Genomic DNA, 14,320 nt, shown 5'->3' on the forward strand with positions numbered 1-14,320 from the left:
ACAGAAGTTAAGAGATAAGGTGTCAGAGATACTAAATGACAGCCAGTCTGTCAGCTTCAGTTAGTGATTTAGCATTTATTAAGGGCAAGGCACTGTGCTAAGATGCAATGTGCCAAGCATACAATGAAAGGCTACAAACTTTCTCTGCTGCAAACAACTACGTGAAGAGAAGATAAAGACCTCTCTTCCTCCCCTCCTCCCAGCCTCCCTCAGGTCTCCTCCTTTCTCCAGCCCCAAGCTCTTTCCCACAGTCCCTGGAGAGTGGGACTACAGGATGCATAGACCTCGGAGCGAGCCTAGAGCGGCCCCGGAAGTGAGACACGGCAGGAAGTGGGCGGGGCTCCACCGCTTGGCTTCCGCGTCCGGTCCGTACTTGCCGCTGTTGCCGTGGTCGACTTAGTTTTGGGTGAGTTGGGTGTTGGTTGAGTAGGGCTCCCGATGGGTCGGAACCAGCCTCCCTCAGTCTCCCCCGGCCTCTCCCCGTCTCTCCCCGCCGCCCTTTGGGGCCATTCTTTCTGCTCTGCTCGCTCTCTGACCAGGTGTCGCTGACCAATTATGCCTCAGCGTCCCCCGCCCCCAATAGAACACACCTCTGGCCACTCAGCGTTTCTGGGTTCGTCTCTGCACCAAGGCAGACACAAGCCTGGCTCCTGGATTTAGCATCAGCGCCCTTGAAATCAGATCGCTCTTGACCAAGGTTGGGGAGGGGTAGGGAGAAGAGGGGATCCGGAAAGGATCCAATCTGTCTCCTTCCCTTCACTGCCAAACTTTTAGAATATGGTCCTTGCCTTTATTATTCCCTTATCAACCATTCACTTTTCCACTCGTTGTGACTTTTTGTGCTTTCTTTTCTTTTCTTTTTTTCTTTTCTTTTTTTTAGGCAATTAGGGTTAAGTGACTTGTCCAGGGTCACGCAACTAGTAAGTGTCAAGTGTTTGATCTGAGATCGGATTTGAACTCAGGTCCTCTTGACTTAAGGGCCGGTGCTCTATCCACTGCGCCACCTAGCTGACCCTGTGCTTTATTTATTATTTTTTGTTGTTGTTGTTTTTACATTGACAACATTTTTCAATTTGCCCCTCCCCCATTCTCTGAGAGAGCCATCTCTTAAAACAACCAATAAAAAAGTCGGGGGAAAAAATTTAGCAGAACTAACCATCATTTCAAAAAAGTTTGACATTATATACAGTGTGTCCCATATCCACAGCCCCCTACCCTTTTCCTGCCAAGGTGGGGGGTGCTTTCTCATATCTCTTGCAGGACGAGACTTTATTAGTATAGTTTTGATCGTTTCTCATTGTTCTTTCTGTTTTGTTGTATGTATATTGTTTTCCTGATTTTGCTTGCTTCACGTTGCTTCATTTTGCATGCTTTCCCCCATGCTTTTGTGTGTTCATCATATGAATCCTTTCTTTTCTTTTCTTTCTTTTTTCTGTCTTTTTTTTGTTTGTTTGTTTTTTGGTGAGGCAGTCAGGGTTAAGTGACTTTCCCAGGGTCACATAGCTAGAAAGTGTCAAGTGTCTGAGGCCAGGTTTGAACTCAGGTCCTTCTGACTCCAAGACCAGAGCTCTATCCACTGGGCCACCTAGCTGCCCCCATATCCATTCCTTCTTATAGCAAGACGTTACATTACATTCATATATCACAACTAATATAGCTCATATGCAATCATTGCAACACATTGTGATGTGACTAGAACTGCTCTCTCCAAAGTCACCTTTCAGTAATAGCCAGATTCACTGGCCTTTCCTCTCCTGTTTTTCTTATTTGTCTTTGTATTTCTACTTTTTTATCTTGCTGATTCATAGTGATGGACTGTGATTGCCTGGGAGGGTGGGCATAGGGACTGTACCTATGATTTGGTTGGTCTAAGGAGCTCCTGGATGAGGAAATTCCTTCTACCACTGCCCCTGCTCTGCAGCTTAGAAGAGAGCTTAGGACTTACTCAGCATCAGCACAGGCAGAGGTGAGTCTTGAACCCAGGTCTTGGTTCTAAGGCAGCTCTCCAGCTAGCATGCCAGTGTGTCTCTTCAGTTGCTGGAAAGAAAACAACTTAAAGACCATTTAGTGATAATCCAGTCTGCTTATTTTACAGATGAGAAAACTGAGGCTGCTAAACTGTGAAGGGTCTTGCCAAACATTCTGTGGTTACTGGGGATTTGTACGCAGGTCCACTACATTGTGCTCAGACTCCTTGAGCTTTTTTCAACATTTGAAAGAAATCCTAAAATCTCTGGCATGCAAAGGTGATCACTAAAGTAGATGATATTTAGGCTTCTCAAACAGTATATCTAAAACATTCTTTATTCATCTTTCCCCTAAAACCTGTCCTTCCTCCAAACTTAGCTATTTCTTTTGAGAATACCACCATCCTTTTAGTACCCCAGAGTTCAGAACTTCAGAATCATCCTCAGCTCTTCCCTCTCCTTCATCCTTCACATCCACAGAGTTGTCAAGTCTATGCTACCTCCATGACTGGTGTCTCTTCCTTCCTCTCTACTCACATAGCCAGTAACCACATCAGGCCCTCATATTATCAGGCCTCTTACTTGGGCTATTGCAGTGCAGTAGCCTTCTAACTGGACTCCCTGCACTTATTCTTTCTTTTTTTTTTAAGTTTTTACATAATTTATTTATGCTTTGATGAAAAATTATCTTCACGGATAAACATCATCCATAGTGCCTTTTATTCCTTCTGTTGTGAAATCTCCAGCTCACTTTTTGCCAGCACCAACATTTGTCTTTGCAGTACCTCTGATTTCCTTCATTCTGTTCTTGCATTCCTTTCGCTGTTTTCTTGATGTCTTTTTCTTCTCATACAGGCCATGCCTTACAAGTCTGTGCTTTGGTTCATTTTTCTTTGCATTGTCAAGGGGATCATAAATCATGCCAAAGCCTGTTGTTTTGCTACCACCAGAATGGGTTCTGAATCCAAAGATAAAAATAATGTCTGGAGTTGTCTTGTACATCTTGGCCAGTTTTTCTCGAATTTCAGTCTTGGGCACTGTGGCCTTTCTAGGATGAAGGACATCTATAACCATCTGTTTACACTGAAGAAGTCTGTTTGTCGTGAACTTCCTGGTTCTGATGGTTACAGTGTCATTCATGGTGGTGGCCGGCTCCTTGAGCAGCAGGAGAGGGAAAGGGTGCTTCTAAGAGCTGCCAACATCATCTTCCTAAAGCACACTTCTGATTATGTTACTTTACCCAAGGATTTTCGGTAGTTCCCTGTTATCTCTGGAATCATAGGTTTTAGAGCTGGAAGGGACATTAGAAGCTATCTAATTCAACTTTCTCAGTTTAAGGATAAGGAACTGAGGCCCTGAGAGTTTAAATGACTTGCCTAAGGACCCAGAGGTAACAAGTAGCACAGCCTGGCTTTGAACCACTCTCTCCACTGTAACATACTGCCTTACCATACCAAATTCCTCAGCTTAGTACTTAAAGCCTTTCACAGTCTGGCTCCATCCTGCTTTTTCCAGACCTAATTCCCATTACTTTTCTTCACGTACTCATATTTTCAGTCTAACTTGCCTACTTAGATGGTCTCCCTCCTGGCCTCTGTGTCTTAGAATCTTTAGCCTTCTTCAAGGCCTAACTAAGAAGGGCTGCACTAGCAAGTTAATCTACTACCTCCTATTGGGAGCCATTATAGAACCACCTCCCATGATTAGCTGTTAGTATTCTTTCCTTCCTAAAATGATCTTTTTACTTCTCCGTATATATATTGTATCCTCTGAAAGTATGTAAGCAACTTTAGGGCAGATAACTGTATTTTTTTTAATCTTATCCTTACATCTATATAATAGTGGGACAGTCCCTGCCCCCAAGGACGTTACTGTGTAATGGGGGAGACGAGTAGTGGCCAGGGAAGGATATTTTGGTCTGGGAAGTCTCTAGGGGTGTTAAGTGGGGCGACAGGGCCTGCCCTTTCCACAGGCTGTGGTAGTTTTGATTTGATTACAGTTCTTACAACAAAATGGGAGGAAGTGGGGGGCAGGGTGGCAAAAGGCCAAGGGTGTGAAGATGAGGATGCGTGGTTCCAGGCAGTTTAAAGCTGAGGAACTTTGCTTCTCCAGGTCTGTTTTCTGGAAGTCAGGATGGAGTAGCAATAGTGGGGGACAGGAGATGGGGAGTGGGGGGTGGGAAGGAATATCTGAGATGAAGGTGAGAACACATATCCCAGATATGATGCTCCTCTGAGCCTAAATTGGTTTCTTTGCATCTTCTGTACATTGCTTCTAGTTCTGCCTTGTGGGGCCATGCAGGACAAGGCCAGCACATCTTCTGCTTGAGCACCCTTCACATACTTGGAAACTGTTGTTCTGGCCCACAGGCTAAACATCCCCAGTTTCTTCAAGCATTTTTCAGGTTGTATGATCTATTCCAGCTTATACCTAAGCAGGAATCCCTGTAATAATGTCTTACAGTGCAACCTCAGCCTCTGCTTAAAGACCTCCACTGATGGGGACCTCTCTGCCTCATTTTGTTGTGTTCGAGTCATTTCAGTCACGTCTGACTCTTCACACCCAATTTGGGGTTTCCTTGGCAAAGATACTGAAGTGGTTTGCCATTTTCTTCTCCAGCTCATTTTACAGATGAGAAAACTGGGGCAAAAGCAGGGTGAAGTGACTTGCCCAGGGTCACACAGCTGGGAAGTATCTGAAGCCAAATTTGAACTCAGGAAGATGAGTCTTCCTGATTCCAAGCCCAGCACTATATGCACTACAGTGCCACATAGCTGCCTTATTATGTAGTTCAGGCTTGAGCAGTTTTTTCTTCAGAAGCAGTGTGGTATAGTGAGAAGATCACTTACGCTGGAGTCAGGAGAGATCTGATTTGAATTTTGCCTCTGACATTGACTAGGTGTGTAATAGCCATGGGCAAATCACTTCACTTTCCTGAGCCTTATTCTCTTCATCTATAACATGAGGTCATTACATGTGGTAGGGTTAGGGTTAGGCTACAGTGAGACCATAAACATAAAGAACTTTGCAAACCTTAAAGTGTTATGTAAATGTCAGCTCCTGATGCTGTTATTTCTCCAACACTCCACTGAAAGGCTTTTGTCTAGCCTTTTTATCGGTCTCCTTGACTTCTCTACCACTTTTCATATTGTGATGAATGCTTATTAAATGAATTTCTATCTTTATATCTTCTCTTCCCTTGACTTCCATGATCCTGTACTCTCCTCTTTATCCACTGATCCTTCTGTCTTCTTCACTAGTCCTTTTAAGAATTCTTGAAATGTAGATATACCCCTACATGTTCTCTTTTGGGGTTCTTATCCATTTCTTTGGCTTTAGCTGTCCTCTCTTAACATAATACCCACACCTAATCTCTATCCCTGCCATTTCCCTAGAGCTCCAGGCTTGTGTCTAATTGCCTCTTAGATATTGCCATATCATGTCCCACTGATTACTGAATCCAAAACGGAACTCATCATCCTTCCCAATCAATTTGACCTTCCTCGTGACTTTGTCTTAGTAATAGCATCACCATCTTCCCCGCCACCCAGTCAGGCATGAAACCTTGGAGTCAGAATCCCAGAATCTCACAGTTGGAAGGATTTAGCAATAAAGAAGTTAAGATGAAGGACGGTTTCTTGAGTGAGAATTCCCCCCAGCAATATCCTTGATAAGTAGTCATCCAGCCTGTGCTTGAAGACCTCCAGTGCTAAGCAGCTTACTATCTCATACATCATCTCATTTCCTAGCTCTGATTGTTAGGAAGTTTTTCCCAATATGGTATCAAGACCTCCATATGCAATTTCGATCCATTGTTTCTGGCCTTCAGGAGGCTCAGTGAAACGAAATCTAATGCCAGCTTTTCAAATGAAAGTCTTACAAATAGTTGAAGGTGGATATCATGTCTACCCCCCCCCCCCCCCCCCCATTAAAGTCCTCTCTCTAGACTCAACATTCCCAGTTCTTTTAAGTAGTTCTTGTGAAGTATAATTTCCAGTTGCCACACCACTCAGTTTGCTCTTCTCTGGACAAGCTCTAGCTTGCTGATGTCCCTCCTAAAATTTGATGCCTAAAACTAGGTCCAGTACTGGAGATATGGTCTGACCAGAGTACAGGGGACTGTAATCCTATTACTGCAGTCTCAAGATTGCATCAACATATTTGGTTGCCATTTCACACTCTTGACTAATTGAACTTTTACACCATTAAAATCCACAGGAATTTTTCCTAAATGAACTGCTGTCTACCCATGTCTTCCCTCGTCCATTTTTATCTAGTTTGCTTTTTGTATCTGTATGTAGGACTTGCTATTTCCGTATCTATTACTGTAATACTTCACAATTTCATCAGTTTGACTCTACATTCTCTACTGATGCAGATTGCAGCCTTTCAATGACTTGGAGTGTCATCTTTAAGAATTTCTTTGGCCCCAAAATGGATTGCCCTCCTCCCCAACTGATGATAAGACTCTCCAGACTTAGGTTTGTCTTCTGATGATAGATATATATGGCAGGCCCATCACCAGGCCTAGACGTGGCCCCTTTCAAGGTTGGTGGTACTTGCCAGAACTTGCACTAAAATGGCATAGCCCTTGAGAGCCTAGGCTTACTTCCAGGTGCTGACAATGGAATAGGACTTTAGTAGGCATTCAGTGACATAATGACTGGAAAGTTCTTTGTGAGCCTTAAAGGGCTGGGAAAGTGTTTGCCCTACCCTCTCATCCAATCAGTGGCCATACCCTTTCCATTCTACCTCGATTTACTTAGGTCACTAAGCATTTATCAGGCACCTAGGGACAATCAACCATAAACATTAATTAAGTACTTATGATATGCACTATACTCTTCTGGGCAGTGAGGATACAGATGCATCAGTCAAGCAGTTCCTGCTCTCCAAGAGCTTATATTGCGACTGGAGACACTGGTATGCTTTGTGCCAGGTGCCAGCCTTACCCTGGAGTTTTCCTTCCCATTTTCATTTCTATACCACCACCCTATTTCAGGTTCTTAGAACATCAGCTCTGGATGGACAGAGAGGAATTGGCCTGTACCAGGATCCCGACTCAGGTGACAGCATGCCAGAACTTGGAATCCAGGTAGATCCGTAGGGTTAGGGAAAATCCCATGGTTCAGTTTCCCACTGGTCAAATTGAGGAGTATGATAGCATAGGAAGAAGGTGCCCCCAGGATTCAGGAGACTTGAGTTTTGGTTGTGGCTCTGCCGAGAACTATCTGTATGACGTAGGGCAAGTCAAATCTCCATGCAAGACCTCAGTTTCCCCCTCTGTATGTAAAATGGGAGGGCAGGACTAAATGATTTCTATGGTTCTTTATAGCTGTAGGCCCTGTGATGTTACTGCAAGAGTATTCCCACTTTTCATAATCTTTCCCCTTCTGTAGTGATATCTTGGAGATTTAGTATATTTTAAAATATATTTAAACTGATGGGTTTAAAAAGCAAACAACATTTGAACCCATAAATGTCTGAAAGTCATTCTTTTTATATTTAAAAATGGTTAACTATTATACATGTTGATTTCTCAGTAGCTTTCCTGGAAACAGTGGCTTCAGGAGCAGCAGAGGAGGCCACCTCCTAGCTCACCCTTCATTGACTGACTATTCCTCACCTGGACACGTCTTTGTGAGCCCAGCCCCCTACTGTTCTTTCCTTTGCCATCTCTTTTACTGTGTCCTGGCCAAAAGGTAAGGAAACCCTTACACCTGTCTCCCCCGTTCTCTTCTGGTTACATGGGAACCCCACCTAGTCATGGTCATTTCCTCTCACATACTACTGTATCTAGCTGAGAGTCACGGCTGCCAGTGACATTGCTTAGCACCATGGGGTCTGAACACTAACTTTAGGATGACGTGGAAACACCAAAATGGGAGAGTAGCTGCTCATGGGTCCCTCTGAGTCCATTCTCAGTCTAGCATTCACATCTGTTTATTTTCTCTTAGTTACTTATTAGCAGTTAGGGCACATTTTCACTAGGTGAGTGAGGATGCAGTGCTTGTAAATAGACTGGGTGATCTGAACATCAATAATTGAGGCACAGATGAAAATGCTTTTGCATTTCCCTTTTTAAAAACATTCAGGGGCAGCTAGGTGGCACAGTGGATGGAGCACAGGCCCTGGAGTCAGGAGGACCTAAGTTCACATCCATCCTCAGACCAAACACTTGACACTTACTAGCTGTGTGACCCTGGGCAAGTCACTTAACCCAATTGCCTTGCAAAAAAAAAAACAAAACCAAACCACAAATTCTTTATTAACTGCTTGAACTTGGAAGTCTTCAACAGTAATCTCAAACATTCTCTTGTTAAAATGAAATCAACATAGGATCATCTCTTAATGAAAATTACAAGGAAGGGGCAGCTAGGTGGCGCAGTGGATGAGCATTGGCCCTGGAGTCAGGAGGACCTGAGTTCAAATCTGGCCTCAGACACTTAACACTTACTAGCTGTGTTGACCCTGGGCAAGTCACTTAACCCCAATTGCCTCACCAAAAAAACCCCAAACAAACAAAAAGCAAACAAACAAAAAATCGCAAGTTGAGGACCTTTCCCACCAATCCTTAACTGTTGTTAAATTTTTCCAATAACTAGGCATATTTATAGACCCTAAGTAGACTATTGCTTTAAAACTTGCATAGCCTAGAATGATAATAATGAAACAACATGCCAAAACTTATCAGATGCAGTAAAACTGTTAGAGGAAGATTTATATCTCTAAATGCTTACCTCAATAAAATAGAGAAAGAGTAGATTAATGAATTGGATATACAATTTTTTTTTTTTGTGAGGCAATTGGAGTTAAGTGACTTGCCCAGGGTCACACAGATACTAAGTGTCAAGTCTCTGGTCTGAGACCATATTTGAACTCAGGTCCTCCTGACTCCAGGGCCAGTGCTCCATCCCCTCTGCCACCTAGCTGCCTCTGGATATACAATTTAAAAAGCTAGAAAAGGAACAAATTAAAAATCCCCAATTAAACACCAAATTGGAAATCCTGAAAATTAAAGGTGAGATTAATAAACTTGAATGCAAGAAAACCATTGAATTAATAAATAAAACTAGGAGTTGGTTTTATGAAAAAAAAAAAAACAATCCAACAATAAAATAGATAAAACATTGGTTAATTTGATTAAAAAAAAGAGAAGAAAACCAAGTCACTAGTATCAAAAATGAAAAGGATAAAAGACCACTGTTGTTCACTTGCTCAGTTGTGTTCAACTCTTTGTGACCCTGTGGACCATAGCACACCGGGCCCTTCTACCTCCCACTGTCTCTTGAAGTCTGTCCAAGTTCATGTGCATTGTTTCCATGAAACTATCTATTCTTCTCATCCTCTGCTCTCCTCTTTTCCCTTTGCCTTCAGTCTTGCCCAACATCAGGATCTTTTCCAGTGAGTGTCATCTTTTTTTATATGGCCAAAGTATTTAAGCTTCAGCTTCAGTATTTGATCTTCCAGTGAATAGACGGAAATTAATTTCTTTAAGTATTAACTGATTTGTTCTACTTGGTGTCCAAGGGATTCTCTTTCTTTTCTTTTTCCCCGCCTAGGCAATGGGGTTAAGTGATTTGCTCAGGGTCACACAATGTAAAGTGTCTGAGGCCAGATTTGAACTCAGGTCCTGCTGACTCCAGGACCAGTGCTCTATCTACTGTGCCACCTAGCTTCTCCTCAAGGGATTCTCAAAAGTCTTCTCCAGCACCACAATTTGAAGGTATTGATGCTGTGCCTCTCAGCTTTCCTTATAGTCCAACTCTCACAGGCATACGTTGTTACTGGAAAAACCATAGCTTTGACCAGATGATCTTTGTTGGCACGATGATGTCTCTTGCTTTTTAGTCTGCTGTCCAGCCATAGTTTTTTTTCCAAGGAGCTGGCATCTTTTAATTTCATGGCTGCAGTTACCATCTGCAGTGATCTTTGAGTCCAAGAACATAAAATCTGACATTACTTCCATTTCTTCTCTCTCTGTTTGCCAGGAAATGATGGGATCAATTGCCAAGATCTTAGTTTCTTTTTTCTTTTTTTTTTTTTTTTGACATTAAGCTTCAAGCCAGCTTTTACACTCTCCTTTTTCACCCTCATCAAGAGGTTTCTTAATTCCCCTTCACTTTCTGCCATCAGAGTGGTATTATCTGCATATGCGAGGTTGTTGATATTTCTCCCAGTAACCTTAATTCTGGCTTTTGATTCATCCAGCCTGGCATTTCCTGTGATGTGCTCTGCATGTAAATTAAATAAGTAAGGTGATAATATGCAGCCTTGTCACACTTCTTTTCCAATCTTAAACCAATCAGTTGTTCCATGTTTGGTTCCAACTGTTGTTTCTTGACCCTCATACAGGCTCCTCAGGAAACAAGTAAGATGGATGATCTGGTACTCCCTTCTCTTTGAGGACTTGCCACATTTTCTTGTGATCCACACAATCAAAAGCTTTAGTGTAATCAATGAAGCGGAAGTAGATGTTTTCCTGAAATTTTCTGGAGCTGGTTTTTCCATAATCCAGGCAATGTTGGCAATTTGGTCTCTAGTTCTTCTGCCTCTTTGAAAACCAGCCTGTTCTTCTGGTAATTCTTAGTTCACATATTGCTGAAGCCTAGCTTGCAGAATCTTAAGCATAACCTTGCTGGCATGTGAAATGAGTGCAATTGTTTGGTAATTTGAATATTTTTTTGGAATTGTCCTTTTTTAGGATTGGGATGTAAACTGATCTTTTCCAATCCAGTGGCCACTGTTGTGTTTTCTAAATTTGCTGGTATATTGAGTGTAGCACTTTAACAGCTTCATCTTTTTTTTTTTTTAAAGGCAATTGGGGTTAAGTGACTTGCCCAGGGTCACACAGCTAGTTAGTGACAAGTGTTTGGTCTGAGGCCGGATTTGAACTCAGGTCCTCCTGACTTCAGGGCCGGTGCTGTATCCACTGCGCCACCTACCTGCCCCCACAGCTTCATCTTTTAAGGTTTTAAATAGCACAGGTAGAATTCTATCACCTCCACTAGCCTATTGTTAGCAGTGCTTCCTAAGGCCCACTTGACTTCATTCTTCAGGATGTCTGGCTCTAAATCAGGAACCATGCCATTGCGGTTATTGGTAATGTTAAGATCTTTCTTGTATAGTTTTTCTGTGTATTCTTGCCACCTCTTCTTAATCTCTTCTGTTTCTGTTAAATCACTACTATTTTTGTCTTTTAGCATGCCAATTTTTGCATGAAATGTTCCCTTGATATCTCTAATTTTCTTGAAGAGAGCTCTTGTCTTTCCCATTCTATTATTTTCTTCTATTTCTTTGCATTGCTCATTTCAGAAAACCTGATCTCTCCTTGCAGTTCTCTGGAATTCTGCATTCAGTTGGATATATCTTTCCCTATCTCCTTTGCCTTTCATTTTCCTGCTTTCCTCAGCTATTTGTAAATCCTCATCAGACAGCCATTTTCTTTTCTTGCTCTTCTTTTTCTTTTCTTTTTTTTAATAGTATTTTAGTTTTTTTCCCCCAGTTACCTATCAAGACAATTTTTAGCATTCATTTTTACAAGATTTTGAGTTTCACATTTTTCTCCCTCCCTTCCTCCACTTCTCTCTTCCTAAAATGGTAGGCAATTTGATATAGGTAATACATGTGCTGTCATGTAAAACACATTTCCATATTGGTCACAGTTTTGAAAGATTTCTCTTCTTTGTAATGTTTTTTGTTCTGTCTCCTGTATAGTGCTGCAAAACTTTGTCCGTAGTTCTTCAGGCATTCTATCTACCAGATCTAATCCCTTAAATCTATTCATCACCTCTACTTCATATTCATAAAGGATGTTATTTAGATTGTACCTTTATGACCTGATGGTTTTCCCTACTTCAGTTTAAATTGAATTTTGCAATAAGAAGCTCATGATCTGATACACAGTCAGCTCCAGGTCTTATTTTAACTGACTTTATAGAGTTTCTCCACCTTTGACTGCAAAGTATATAATCAATCTGATTTCTGTATTGACCATCTGGTGATGTCCATGTGTATAATTGCCTCTTGGGTTGTTGGAAGAGTGTTTGCTATGACCAATGAGTTACCTTGGCAAAACTCTATTAGTCTCTGCCCTGCTTAATTTTGCCCTCCAAGGCCAAACTTGCCTGTTATTCCAGTTATTTTTTGATTTCCTAGTTTAGCATTCCAATCCCCATGATGAATGTGCCATCTTTTTTTGGTGTTATTTCTAGAAGATACTGTAGGTCTTCATAGAACTGATCAACTTTGGCCTCTTCAGCATCAGTGGTTGGAGTGTAGACTTGTATTACTGTGATGTTGAATGGTTTGCCTTGGATTCGAACAGATAGCATTCGGTCATTTTTGAGATTATACCCCAGTATTGCTTTTTTTACCCTTTAATTGACTATGAGGGCTACTCCATTTCTTCTTTTTTTATTTTATTTTTTTTAATTTATTTTTTAAATTAATTTATTTTGAGTTATCAACAATCACTTCCATAAGCTTTTGAGTTTTAAATTTTTCTCTCCCTCCCTCTCCACCTCCCTCCCCAAGACAGTGCACAATCTGATGTAGGCTATACATTTACATTCCTATTAAACATATTTTCACATTAGTGATGTTGTAAGTAAGAATTAGAACTAATAGGAGGAACCACCAGAAAGGAAACAAAACACAACAGAAGAAAAAAAAATAGCAAATAGTATGCTTCGATCTGCATTCAAACTCCATAGTTCTTCCTTTGGATGTGGATAGCATTTTCCATCACGAGGCCTTTGGAGATGTCTTAGATCCTTATATTGCTGAGAAGGGTTAAGTCTATCTATATTAGTCATCATACAACGTGGCTGTTATTGTGTACAACGGTTCTGCTCACTTCACTCAGCATCAGACGATACAAGTCTTTCCAGGTTTTTCTGAAGTCAGCCTGTTCATCATTTCTTATGGCACAATAGTATTCCATTACATTCATATACCACAACTTGTTCAGCCATTCCCCAATTGATGGACATGCTCTCAATTTCCAATTCTTTGCCACCACAAAGAGAGCTGCTATAAATGTTTTTGTACACATGGGTCCTTTTCCCATTTGTGTGATATCTTTGGGATATAGCCCTAGAATACTCCATTTCTTCTAAGGTATTCTTTGCCACAGTTGTATATGTACTGATCATCTGAATTAAATTCACTCATTCCTGACCATTTAATTTCATTGACACCTAAGATGTGGATGTTTAATCTTTCCATCTCCTGTTTGACCCCATCCAGCTTGCCTTGGTTCATAGATTTTACATTCCAGGTTCCTATGTAATACTGATCTTTACAGAATCAGACTTTCCTTTTGTGACCAGATGCATCCACAGCTGAGCTTCCTTTTGGCTTTTGCCCAGCAGCTTCATTGGTACTAGAGCTCATTGTACTTGTCCTCCGTTTTTCTCTACTAGCATATTGGACACCTTCCAACCTGAGGGACTCATTTTCCGATGTCATCTCTTTTATCATTTTATCATTTTTGTACTATCCATGGAGTTTTCTTGGCAAAGATACTGGAGTGGTTTGCCATTTCCTTCTCCAACAACATTTTACCCAGTTACATACCAATAAGTTTTAACAATTTGAGTGAAATGGAAGAATGCTTGCAAAAATATAAACTGCCAAGATTAACAGAAGAAGAAATAGAATATCTAAATAAACTTATTTTAGAAAAAATAATTTGAACAGGTCATAAATGAGCTTCTTAAGATAAAAGCATCAGGACCAGATGGCTTTACAAGTGAATTCTACTAAACATTTAAAGATCAACTAATTCCAATATTAGATAAATTATTTGGAATAATAGGCAAGGGAGTCTTACCAAACTCTTTTCATGAAATAAATACGATACTTATACCTAAACCAGGAAGAGGAAAGAGAGAGAAAGAAAATTATAGACCAATTTCACTAATGAATATTGATGTAAAAAAATCCTAAATAAAATACTAAACTAGGAGACTACAGCTCTATATCACAAAGATTATACATTGTGACCAAGTAGGATTTATACCTGAAATGGAGGGATGGTTCAAAATAAGGAAAACTTTTTACGTAATTGATTATATCAATAACAAAAACAACGAAAGTCATATTATATCAATAGAGGCAGAAAAAACTTTTGGCAAAATACAACAATCATTCCTATTGAAAACACTTGAGCATCTATCTAAAACCATCAGTTACGGGCAGCTAGGTGGTGCAGTAGATGGAGCGCCGGCCCTGCGGTCGGCAGGACCTGAATTCAAATCCGGCCTCAGACCAAACACTTGCCACTTACTAGCTGTGTGACCCTGGGCAAGTCACTTAACTCTAATTGCCTAAAAAGAAAAAAAAGAAGA

General features: G+C 41.1%; 1 long non-coding RNA gene and 1 pseudogene across 5 annotated transcripts in view; one reads left to right on the plus strand and one right to left on the minus strand.

Moving 5' to 3' along the window:
• The first annotated feature begins 369 nt into the window (after nucleotides 1–369).
• LOC114030266 overlaps nucleotides 370–14,320 on the plus strand; it is a 39,709-nt gene continuing 25,758 nt past the window's right edge. For 4 of the 5 annotated variants that reach the window (XR_003567589.1, XR_003567586.1, XR_003567585.1 and 1 more), the window contains exons 1-3: nucleotides 370–406; nucleotides 6,970–7,062; nucleotides 7,511–7,669. This is a non-coding gene — a long non-coding RNA (uncharacterized LOC114030266). The remainder of the gene's footprint in view (nucleotides 407–6,969; nucleotides 7,063–7,510; nucleotides 7,670–14,320) is intronic. The other variant, XR_003567588.1, reaches the window with a different exon arrangement.
• Nucleotides 2,668–3,107, minus strand: LOC114030264 (annotated as a pseudogene).

Source organism: Vombatus ursinus, unplaced genomic scaffold (assembly GCF_900497805.2).
Source record: "Vombatus ursinus unplaced genomic scaffold, bare-nosed wombat genome assembly UNPS02014951.1, whole genome shotgun sequence".
Taxonomy (NCBI): domain Eukaryota; kingdom Metazoa; phylum Chordata; class Mammalia; order Diprotodontia; family Vombatidae; genus Vombatus; species Vombatus ursinus.